Source organism: Loxodonta africana, chromosome 4 (assembly GCF_030014295.1).
Source record: "Loxodonta africana isolate mLoxAfr1 chromosome 4, mLoxAfr1.hap2, whole genome shotgun sequence".
NCBI lineage: Eukaryota > Metazoa > Chordata > Mammalia > Proboscidea > Elephantidae > Loxodonta > Loxodonta africana.
This window is the reverse complement of record NC_087345.1, coordinates 193,651,910-193,664,340: the sequence shown is the minus strand read 5'-3', so window position 1 is coordinate 193,664,340 and position 12,431 is coordinate 193,651,910. Positions and strand designations below refer to the sequence as shown.

Genomic DNA, 12,431 nt, shown 5'->3' with positions numbered 1-12,431 from the left:
ACAACAACCAACACTAATCCTCTAACAACAACCCTAATCCCCTAACTACAAACAACACTAACCCACTAACAACAAACAAAACTAACCCCCTAAAAAACAACACAAACCCCAAACAACAAACAACTCTCACACCCTAACAACAAAAAACACTAACCCCCTAACAACAACAACACTGACCCCCAAAAACGGACAACACTAACACCCTAACAACAAACACTACTAAACCCCAACTAGAAACAACCCTAACCCCCTAACAACAAACAACACTAACCCCCTAACAACAAGCAACCCTAATCCCCTAACATCAAAGAACACTAACACCCTAACAACAAACAAGCCTAACCCCCTAACAACAAACAACACTAACCCCCAAACAACAAACAACCCTAACCCCTAAAAACCAGAAACACTAACTCCCTAACAACAAACAACCCTAAACCCCTAACATCAAACAACACTAACCCCCTAACTACAAACAACACTAACACCCTAACAACAAACACACTAACACCCTAACAACAAAAGCCACGAAACCCCAACAAGAAACAACCCTAAACCCCTAACAACAAACACTAACGCCCTAACAACAAACAACACTAAACCCCTAACAAGAAACTAACCTAACCCCGTAACAACAAACAACCCTAACCTCCTAAAAACAAACAACCTTAAACCCCTAACAACATAAAACCCTAAAACCCTAACAATAAACAATCCTAACCCCCTAAGAACCAACAACACTCACCCCCAACCACAAACAACACTAACACCCTAACCACAAACAACACTAACCCCGTAAGAACAAACAACACTAACCCCCTAACAACAAACAACCCTAACACCCTAACAACAAACAACACTAACCCCCTAACAACAAACAACCCTAACCCCTAACATCAAACAACACTAACCCCGTAACAACAAACAACCCTAACCCCCGAACAGCAAACAACCCTAACCCCCTAACAACAAACAATCCTATCCCCCTAACAACCAACAACACTAACCCCCTAACCACAAACAACACTAACACCCTAACAACAAAAACCACTAAACCCCAAAAAGAGAAAACCCTAAACCCCAACAACAAACAACACTAACCCCCTAACAACACACAACCCTAACCAGACAACAAACAACCCTAACCCACTAACAACAAACAACACTAACCCCCTACCAAGAAACTACCCTAAACCTATAACAACAAACAACCCTAACCCCTAACAACAAACAACCCTAACCCCCTAACAACAAACAACCCTAACCAAACAACAAACAACCCAAACCCACTAACAACAAACAACACTAACCCCCTAACAAGAAACTACCCTAACCCCGTAACAACAAACAACCCTAACCCCTAACAACAAACAACCCTAACCCCCTAAACAACCAAAAACACTAACCCCCTAACCACCAACACCACTAACCAAGTAAAAACCAAAAAATACTAACCCCCTAACAACAGCCAACACTTATCCCCTAAAAACAAACCACACTAACCCCCAACAAGGAAGAACTCAAATCCTCTAACAACAAACAACTCTAACCCCCTAACAACAAACAACTCTGAACCCCTAACAACAAACACCACTAACCCACTAACAACAATCAACACTAACCCCCTAACAAGAAACCACCCTAACCCCGTAACAACAAACAACCCTAACCCTTAACCACAAAGAACCCTAACCCCCTAACAACAAACAACCCTAACCCCCTAACAACCAACAACTGTAAAACCCTAACAACAAACAACCCTAACCCCCTAACAACCAACAACTGTAAAACCCTAACAACAAACAACCCTAACCCTCTAAACAACCAACAACACTAACACCCTAACAACAACCATCCCTAACCCCCTAACAACAAACAACACTAAGCCCCAACAACAACCAACACTAACCCTCTAACAACAACCCTAATCCCCTAACTACAAACAACACTAACCCACTAACAACAAACAAAACTAACCCCCTAAAAAACAACACAAACCCCAAACAACAAACAACTCTCACACCCTAACAACAAACAACAATAACCCCCTAACAACAACAACACTAACCCCCAAAAACGGACAACACTAACACCCTAACAACAAACACTACTAAACCCCAACTAGAAACAACCCTAACCCCCTAACAACAAACAACACTAACCCCCTAACAACAAACAACCCTAATCCCCTAACATCAAAGAACACTAACACCCTAACAACAAACAAGCCTAACCCCCTAACAACAAACAACACTAACCCCCAAACAACAAACAACCCTAACCCCTAAAAACCAAAAACACGAACCCACTAACAATAAACAACCCTTACCCACTAACAACAAACAACCCTAACACCCTAACAACAAACAACACTAACCCCCTAACAAGAAACTACCCTAACCCCGTAACAACAAACAACCCTAACCCCTAACAACAAACAACCCTAACCCCCTAACAACAAACAACCCTGACCAAATAACAAACAACCCTAACCTCCTAACAACAAACAACCTTAAACCCCTAACAACATAAAACCCTAAACCCCTAACAATAAACAATCCTAACCCCCTAAGAACCAACAACACTCACCCCCAACCACAAACAACACTAATACCCTAACCACAAACAAAACTAACTCCGTAAGAACAAACAACTCTGAACCCCTAACAACAAACACCACTAACCCACTAACAACAATCAACCCTAACCCCTTAACAACAAACAACCCTAACCAAACAACAAACAACCCTAACCGACTAACAACAAACAACACTAAACCCATAAAAGGAATCTACCTTAAATGAGAAAGAAAAAACAACCCTAACCCCCTAACAACCAACAACCGTAAACACCTAACAACAAACAACACTAACCCCCAACAACAAACAACCCTAACCCCCTAACAACAAACAACCCTTACCCCCTAAACAACCAACAACACTAACCCCCTAACCACCAACACCACTAACCCAGTAAAAACCAAAAAAATACTAACCCCCTAACAACAACCAACACTTATCCCCTAAAAACAAACAACACTTACCCCCAACAAGAAAGAACCCAAATCCTCTAACAACAAAAAACTCTAACCCCCTAACAACAAACAACTCTGAACCCCTAACAACAAACAACACTAACCCACTAACAACAATCAACACTAACCCCCTAACAAGAAACTACCCTAACCCCGTAACAACAAACAACCCTAACCCTTAACAACAAAGAACCCTAACCCCCTAACAACAAACAACCCTAACCCCCTAACAACCAACAACTGTAAACCCCTAACAACAAGCAACACTAACCCCCTAACAACAAACAACCCTATCCCCCTATCAGCAAACAACCCTAACACTCTAAACAACCAACAACACTAACACCCTATCAAGAAAAACCACTAAACCCCAACAAGAAACAACACTAAACCCCTGACAACAAACAACACTAACCCCCTAACAACACACAACCCTAACCAGACAACAAACAACCCTAACACACTAACAACAAACAACACTAACCCCCTAACAAGAAACTACCCTAACCCCATAACAACAAACAACCCTAACCCCTAACAAGAAATAACCATAACCCCTTAACAACAAACAACTCTAACCAAACAACAAACAACCCTACCCGACTAACAACAAACAACACTAAACCCCTAACAAGAATCTACCTTAAATCCGAAACAACAAACAACCCTAACCCCCTAACAACCAACAACCGTAAACACCTAACAACAAACAACACTAACCCCCTAAACAACCAACAACACTAACCCCCTAACCACCAACACCACTAACCCAGTAAAAACAAAAAAAAAACTAACCCCCTAACAACAACCAACACTTATCCCCTAAAAACAAACAACACTAACCCCCAACAAGAAAGAACCCAAATCCTCTAACAACAAACAACTCTAACCCCCTAACAACAAACAACTCTGAACCCCTAACAACAAACACCACTAACCCACTATCAACAATCAACACTAACCCCCTAACAACAAACAAACCTAACCCCCAAACAACAAACAACCCTAACCCCCTAATAAATAACCCTAAGCCCCTAACAAACACAACTCTAAACCCCGAAAAATGCAATCGTAACCCCGTAACAAACACAACCCTAACCCCCTAACAAAGCCTAACAATAACTTAAACCTGACCATAAGCATAACCCCAAACCCTAGCACTAACTCTAACTCTAAACCTAACACTAACCTAGCCCTGCCCTTTACCGTAAACCTAGCCTTAACCCTAACCTTACCCCTACCCGAACCCTAACTCTATACCTAACCCGAACACTAACCTTGACCCTACTCTAACTTTAACTCTAACGTGACTATTAACTGAAACATCACCCTAACCCTAAGCCTAAATCTACCTCGAGCCCTAGCCATAACAATTACCCTAAACCCTCGCCTTAACTGTAAACCTAACCCTAACCCTCACCCTAATCCTTAACCGTATCCCCAACCCTAAACCTAACGCTAGCCCCAAACTTATCCCTAACCCTAACCCTAATACGAACAGTAACCCAAATCTAACCCTAACCCTAATATTAAACCTAAACTTAAATCTACCCTAACCATAAACCTAACCCTAACACCCTAAACCTAAGGTCTAACACCGTCTATAATCCTAACCCTTATCATAACCCTCACCCTTAACCTAAACTTCACACTAACCCTAAACCTAACCTAACGCTGACCCTAGACATAACGCCTAACCCTAACCGAACCCTAAACCTATCCTTAACACTAACCTGAACACAAACCCAAACCCTAGCCCTCACCATAAAAATAACCCTCACCCTATCCTGAACTTCATCCAAACACTAACCATAACCTTAACCCTAAACCTAGACCTAACCCAAACCCTAACCTTAAACCTAACTCTAAGAATAACGCTAGTCCATCTGTAACCCTAAACTGAACACTTACAATAGCCCTGAACCTAACCCTAAAATAATCCTAATCCTAACCCTAGACCTAATCCTAACCCTACCCCTAACTTTGACCCTAAATAGAACACTAAGTCTAACCCTCCACATGGACCTAAACCTAATTCTTACCCTACACCTAACCCTAATCCTAAACCAAACCCTAACTCTGACTATAACCCTAATCATAACAATTACCCTAAACCCTCACCTTAACTGTAAAACTAACCGTAACCCTCACCCTAAATCCTAAACGTATCCCACAACCCTAACCCTAATGCTATCCCTAACCCTAACCCTAACGTTAACCTGAAACCCCTGAGCCCTAATGATAAACCTAACCCTAACACAAACCCTAACCCTAACACCAAAGCCTAGCAAAAACCTTAACCCTAACTCTCACCCTAACTCTAACACTAACCCGAAACCGAATCATGAACCTAACCCTAAGCCTAAACCAAACCTAACCATGACCAGAACCGCAAGGCCTAACCGGAACCCTCACCCAAACCCTAACCCTAAACTACACCTCTAACCCCTAACGCCTTATCATAACGATAATCCTAACCCTAACCAACCCTAACCCTAAAACTCACCCTCACCCCAACCACAAAGCCTAACACAACCGTGACCCTAACCCTAAACGTAACACTAAACTTAACCCTAACCTTAAATCTAACCCTAACCCTAAAACTGAACACAACCCCTGAACGTAACCCTAACCCTGAACATAACCTTAACACTAACCTGAAAACAAGCCCAAACCTTAGCCATAACCCTAACCCTCACCCTATCTTAAACTTCACCCTATCCCTAACCTAAAACTCACCCTGACTTTAACCCTAACCCTACCCCTAAACCTAACCCTCACCTTAACCTTGGCCCACCTGTAACCCGAAACCTAACCCTTACAATAACTCTGGCCCTAATCCTCGCCCTAAACCTAATTCTAATTCTAACCCTGACCCTAACCCTAACCTAACCTTAACCCTATCTTTAAGCCTACCATAAACTTAAACCTAACCCTAACCCTTAACCTTAACTCTAACCCTAACCCTAGCCCTAACCCTAACCTTAACGGTAACACTTACCCAAAACCCTCACCTTAACTGTCAATGTAACTCTAACTCTTACCCTAACCCTAAACTTAACCCTAATTAGAACCTTAACCTAAACCTAACTGAAATGCTAACCCTTAACCCTAACTCTAATCCTAATCCTTAGCCTAAAACTAACCTTAACCCTAAACCTAACCCTAACCACTGACCCTAACTCTAACCCTAACCCTAAGCCGAACCCTCACCCTTAACCAGAATTTCACCCTAAGCATAACGCTAAGCGTACCCTAACTTCATTCAAACCCAAACCCTAAGCAAAACTAACACTAACACTACACGTAACCCTAACCCTAAACCTAACCCTAACCCTGACTCTGACCTGAACCCAAACCCCTAACCCCAACCCTCTCGCTTAACATAAACTTCTCTGTAACCCTAACCCTAAAACTAAACGTAACACTAAATCTCCCCTAACCCTGACCGTACCATAAACGTAACCCTAACTCTAAACTCAAAACTAACCCTGACCCTAACTCTAACTCTAACCCTAATCCTAACCCTAAAACTTACCCTACACACTCAGCTTCAATGGAAACCTAGCACTAACCCTCATCTTCCCATCTAAACCTAACCTCAACCCTTAACCTAACCCTATCTATAACCTTCACCTAGCCCTAAACCTAAACATGACTTAACCCTAACACTAACCCTAACCCTAAATCTAAACCTAACCTTAACCCTAAACTTAATCCTAACCTAAGCTCTAACCCTAACCCCTAACGCTAACCCTAAGCTCAGCCCTCACCCTTCAATTAAACTTTACCCCAGCTGTAGCCCTAACCCTAAGCCGAACCCTAAACCTGACCCTAACATTAACCCAAACACCTAACCCTAACCCTAAGCCTAATCCTAAACCTAACCCTAACCTTAACCCAAATGCCTAACCCTAACCCTAACCCTCATCCTTAACCTAAACTTCACCCTAAACCTAAGGCTAACCCTAACCCTGAAAGTAAAGCTAACCCTTAACTATCCCCTAACTCTAGCCCTGACCCTAAACCTAATGCTAACCCTAGCCCTAACAGTAACACCCTAAAACATCAGCTTAATGGAAACTTAACACTAACCCTCCCATGAACCCCTAACCCTAACCCTACCCCGCATCCTACACCTAACCCAGACCTAAACCTAACCCTTTCTCTAACCCTAAATTAACCCTAACCTTAAGTCTACCCTAACCCTAACAATAACTCTAAACCTGACCATAACCATAATCCTAAACCCTAGCACTAACTCTAACTCTAAATCTAACCCTAAGCTAGCCCTACCCTTTACCGTAAACCTAGCCTTAACCCTAACCTTACCCCTACCCATACCCTAACGCTATACCTAACCCGAACACTAACCTTAACCCTACTCTAACCTTAAGCCTAACCCTGACTAGTAACTGAAACTTCACCCTAACCCTAAGCCTAACTCTAACTCTAACCCTAACCATAACAATTACCCTAAACCCTCGCCTTAACTGTAAACCTAACCCTAACCCTCACCCTAATCCTTAACCGTATCCCCAACCCTAAACCTAACGCTAGCCCCAAACTTATCCCTAACCCTAACCCTAATACGAACAGTAACCCAAATCTAACCCTAACCCTAATATTAAACCTAAACTTAAATCTACCCTAACCATAAACCTAACCCTAACACCCTAAACCTAAGGTCTAACACCGTCTATAATCCTAACCCTTATCATAACCCTCACCCTTAACCTAAACTTCACACTAACCCTAAACCTAACCTAACGCTGACCCTAGACATAACGCCTAACCCTAACCGAACCCTAAACCTATCCTTAACACTAACCTGAACACAAACCCAAACCCTAGCCCTCACCATAAAAATAACCCTCACCCTATCCTGAACTTCATCCAAACACTAACCATAACCTTAACCCTAAACCTAGACCTAACCCAAACCCTAACCTTAAACCTAACTCTAAGAATAACGCTAGTCCATCTGTAACCCTAAACCAAACACTTACAATAGCCCTGAACCTAACCCTAAACTTAATCCTAATCCTAAACCTAGACCTAATCCTAACCCTAACCCTAACTCTAACCTTGACCCTAAATAGAACACTAAGTCTAACCCTCAACTTGGACCTAAACCTAAATCTTACCCTACACCTAACCCTAACCCTAAACCTAACCCTAACTCTAACTCTAACCCTAATCATAACACTTACCCTAAACCCTCACCTTAACTGTAAAACTAACCGTAACCCTCACCCTAACCCCTAACCGTATCCCACAACGCTAACCCTAATGCTATCCCTAACCCTAACCCTAACACTAACCTGAAACCCCTGAGCCCTAATGATAACCCTAACCCTAACCCAAACCCTAACACCAAAGCGAAAGCCTAGCAAAAACCTTAACCCTAACTCTCACACTAACTCTAACACTAACCCGAAACCTAATCATGAACCTAACCCTAACCCTAAACCAAACCTAACCATGACCAGAACCACAAGGTCTAACCGGAACCCTCACCCAAAACCTAATCCTAAACTACACCTCTAACTCTAACACCTTACCATAACCATAATCCAAACCCTACCCAAACCTAACCCTAAACCTAACCCTCACCCCAACCACAACGCCTAACACAACCATAACCCTTACCCTAACCGTAACACTAAACTTAACCCTAACCTTAAATCTAACCCTAACCCTAAAACTAAACACAACCCATGAACTTAACCCTAACCCTGAACATAACCTTAACACTAACCTGAAAACAAGCCCAAACCTTAGCCATAACCCTAACCCTCACCCTGTCTTAAACTTCACCCTATTCCTAACCTAAAACTCGCCCTAACTTTAACCCTAACCCTACCCCTAAACCTAACCCTCACCTTAACCTTGGCCCACCTGTAACCCGAAACCTAACCCTTACAATAACTCTGACCCTAATCCTCACCCTAAACCTAATTCTAATCCTAACCCTGACCCTAACCCTAACCTAACCTTAACCCTATCTTTAAGCCTACCATAATCTTCAACCTAACTCTAACCCTAACCCTAGCCCTAACCCTAATCTTAACTGTAACACTTACCCAAAACCCTCATCTTAACTGTAAATGTAACTCTCACTCTTACCCTAACCCTAAACTTAACCCTAATTATAACCCTAACCTAAACCTAACTGAAATGCTAACCCTTAACCGTAACTCTAACCCTAATCCTTAGCCTAAACCTAACCTTAACCCTAAGCCTAACCCTAACCACTGACCCTAACTCTAACCCTAAGCCTAAGCCGAACCCTCACCCTTAACCAAAATTTCACCCTAAGCATAACGCTAAGCCTACCCTAACTTCATTCAAACCCTAACCCTAAGCAAAACTAACACTAACACTAAACCTAACCTTAACCCTAAACCTAACCCTAACCCTGACTCTAACCTGAACCCAAACCCCTAACCCTAACCCTCTCGCAGAACATAAATTCACTGTAACCCTAAACACTAAATCTCCCCAACCCTGACCCTAACCATAAACATAATCCCAACACTAAACTTAAACCTAACCCTGACTCTAACTCTAACTTTAACCCTAAAACTTACCCTACACACTCAGTTTGAATGGAAACCTAGCACTATCCCTCACCCTAACATCTAAACCTAAGCCCAACCCTGAACCCAACCCTATCTCTAACTAAAAACTAGTCCTAAACCTAACTATGACTTAACCCTAACACTTACCCTAACTCTAAACCTGACCTTAACCCTAAACTTAATTCTAACCTTAACCCTAACCCTAACCCCAACACTAACCCTAAGCTCAACACTCACCCTTAACTTAAACTTCACCCTAACCCTAACCCTAAACCAAACACTAACCCTAACCCTAAACCTAACTTTAAACCTGACCCTAACATTAACCCAAACACTTAACGCAAAACCTAACACTAAGCCTAACCCTAAATGTAACGCTAACCTTAACCTAAACACCAAAGCCTAATCCTAACCCTCATCCTTAACCTAAACTTCACCCTAGACCTAAGCCTAACCCTAACCCTAAAATTACACCTAACCCTAAACTATCCTCTAACTCTCGCCCTAACCCTAACCCTAACTCTAACCCTAACCCTGGCAGTAACACCCTAAAACATCAGCTTAACTGTAAATGTAACACTAACCGTCACACGAACCCCTAACCCTTTCCCTAACCCTATCACTCATCCTAACCCTAACCCTGACCTAAACTTAATCCTTACCCTAACCCTAAACTTAACCCTAACCTTAACTCTACCCTAACCCTAACCCTAAACCTAACAATAACTCTAAACCGGACCCTAACCCTAACCCTAAACCCTAGATCTAACTCGAACTCTAAACCTAACCCTAACCCTAACCTGGCCCCACCCTTTACAGTAAAGCTAGCCTTAACCCTAACTTACCCCTACCCTAACCCTAAACCTAACCCTTACAATATCAATAACCCCTAGCAGGGTCCTGCCTAGTCTCTCCCACCTCATCACTCCTTACAAAGAGCCCTGCTTTGTCTCTCCCACATCCTCACTCCCTAAGCAGGGCTCTGCCTGTCCTCTCCCACCTCCTCACTCTCTATGCAGGACCCTGCCTTGTTCTCCCACCTCTTCACTCCCTACACAGGGCCCTGGCTAGTGTCTCCCATCTTCTCACTCCATACACAGCTTTCTGCCTGTTCTTTCCCACTTCCTCACTTCCTACACGGGGCCCTGCCTGGTCTCTCCCACCTCCTCACTCCCTACACCAGTCCCTGCCTGATCTCTCCTACCTCCTCACTCCCTGCACAGGGCCCTGCCTGGTCTCTCCCACATCCTTACTCCATACAAAGGGACTTGCCTGATCTCTGGCCTCCTCACTCCCTGCACAGAGCCCTGCCTGGTCTCTCCCAACTCCTCACTCCCTATTCAGGTCTCTGAATGTTTCTCCCACCTCTTCACTCCCTACACAGGGCCCTGCCTGCTGTCTTCCATCTTCTCACTCCCTACACAAGTTTCTGCCTATTCTCTCTCACCCCCTCACTTGCTAAACACAGTCCTGCCTGTTCTTTCCCACCTCCTGACTCAGTACACAGGTCTCTGCCTGGTCTCTTCCAACTCCTCACTCCCTAGACAGGGCCCTGCCTGGTCTCTGCCACCTCCTCACTCCCTACACAGGTCTCTGACTGCTCCCTGCCACCTCCTCACTCCCTACACAGGGCCCTGCCTGGTATCTCCCACCTCCTCACTCCCTACACAGGGCTCTGTCTTTTCTCTCCCACCTCCTCAGTCCCTACACAGGTATCTGGGTGGTCTCTCCCACCTCCTCACTCCCTTTACAGGGCCCTGATGATCTCTCCCACCTCCTCACTCCCTAAACAGGACCCTGCCTGGTCTCTCCACCTCCTTACTCCCTACACAGGGCTCTGGCTAGTCTCTCCTACATCCTCACTCTTTATACAGCATCCTACCTGGTCTCTCTCACCTCCTCACTCCCTATGCAGGTCTCTGCCTGGTCTCTCCCACCTCCTCACTCCCTACACAGGGCCCTGCCTGGTCTCTCCTAACGCCTAACTCCCTACACAGGTCCCTGACTGGCCTCTCTCACCTCCTCACTCCCTTTACAGGGCCCTGATGATCTCTCCCACCTCCTCACTCCCTAAACAGGGCCCTGCCTGGCCTCTCCCCCATCCTCAATTCACACAGGGCCCTGCCTCCTCTCTCTCACATCCTGACTGCACACACAGGGCCCTAACTGGTCCCTCCCACCTTCTCCATCCCTACACAGGTCTCGGCATGGTTCTCCCACCTCCCCATTCCCTACAAGGGTCTCTGCCTGTTCTCTCCCACCTCTTCAATCCCTAGACAGGGCCCTGCCTCTTCTCTCCCACTTCCTCACTCCCTACTCAGGGCCCTGCCTGGTATTTCTAACCTCCTCAGGCCATACACAGGGCCCTGCCTGGTCTCTCCCAAATCCTCACTCCCTACACAGGACTCTGCCTGGTCTCTCCCAACACCTCACTCCCTACAAAGGGCCCTGCCTGGAATCTCCCACCTCCTCACACCCTACCCAGGGTCCTGCCTAGTCAATCCCACCTCCTCACTCCCTACGCAGGGCTCTGCCTGTCCTCTCTCGCCTTCTCACTCCCTATGCAGGACTCTGCCTGGTTCTCCACCTCTTCGCTCCCTACACAGGGCCTTGCCTGGTCTCTCCTACCTCCTCACTCCCTACACAGTTCTCTGCCTGTTCCCTCCCATTCCTCAATCCCTACACAGGTCTCTGGGTGGTCTTTCCCACCTCCTTACTACATACACAGGTGTTAGCCTGTTTTCTCCCTCCTCCTCACTCCCTACACAGGGCCCTGATGTTCTCTCGCACCTGCTCACTCCCTAAACAAGCCA

General features: G+C 44.8%; 1 long non-coding RNA gene across 1 annotated transcript in view; it reads right to left on the bottom strand.

Moving 5' to 3' along the window:
- LOC135231287 (uncharacterized) overlaps nt 1–12,431 on the bottom strand; it is a 32,416-nt gene that overhangs the window by 18,255 nt on the left and 1,730 nt on the right. Inside the window, exon 2 of the long non-coding RNA XR_010321986.1 lies at nt 1–12,431. This exon is cut by the window's left edge and continues 18,255 nt beyond it. This is a non-coding gene — a long non-coding RNA (uncharacterized LOC135231287).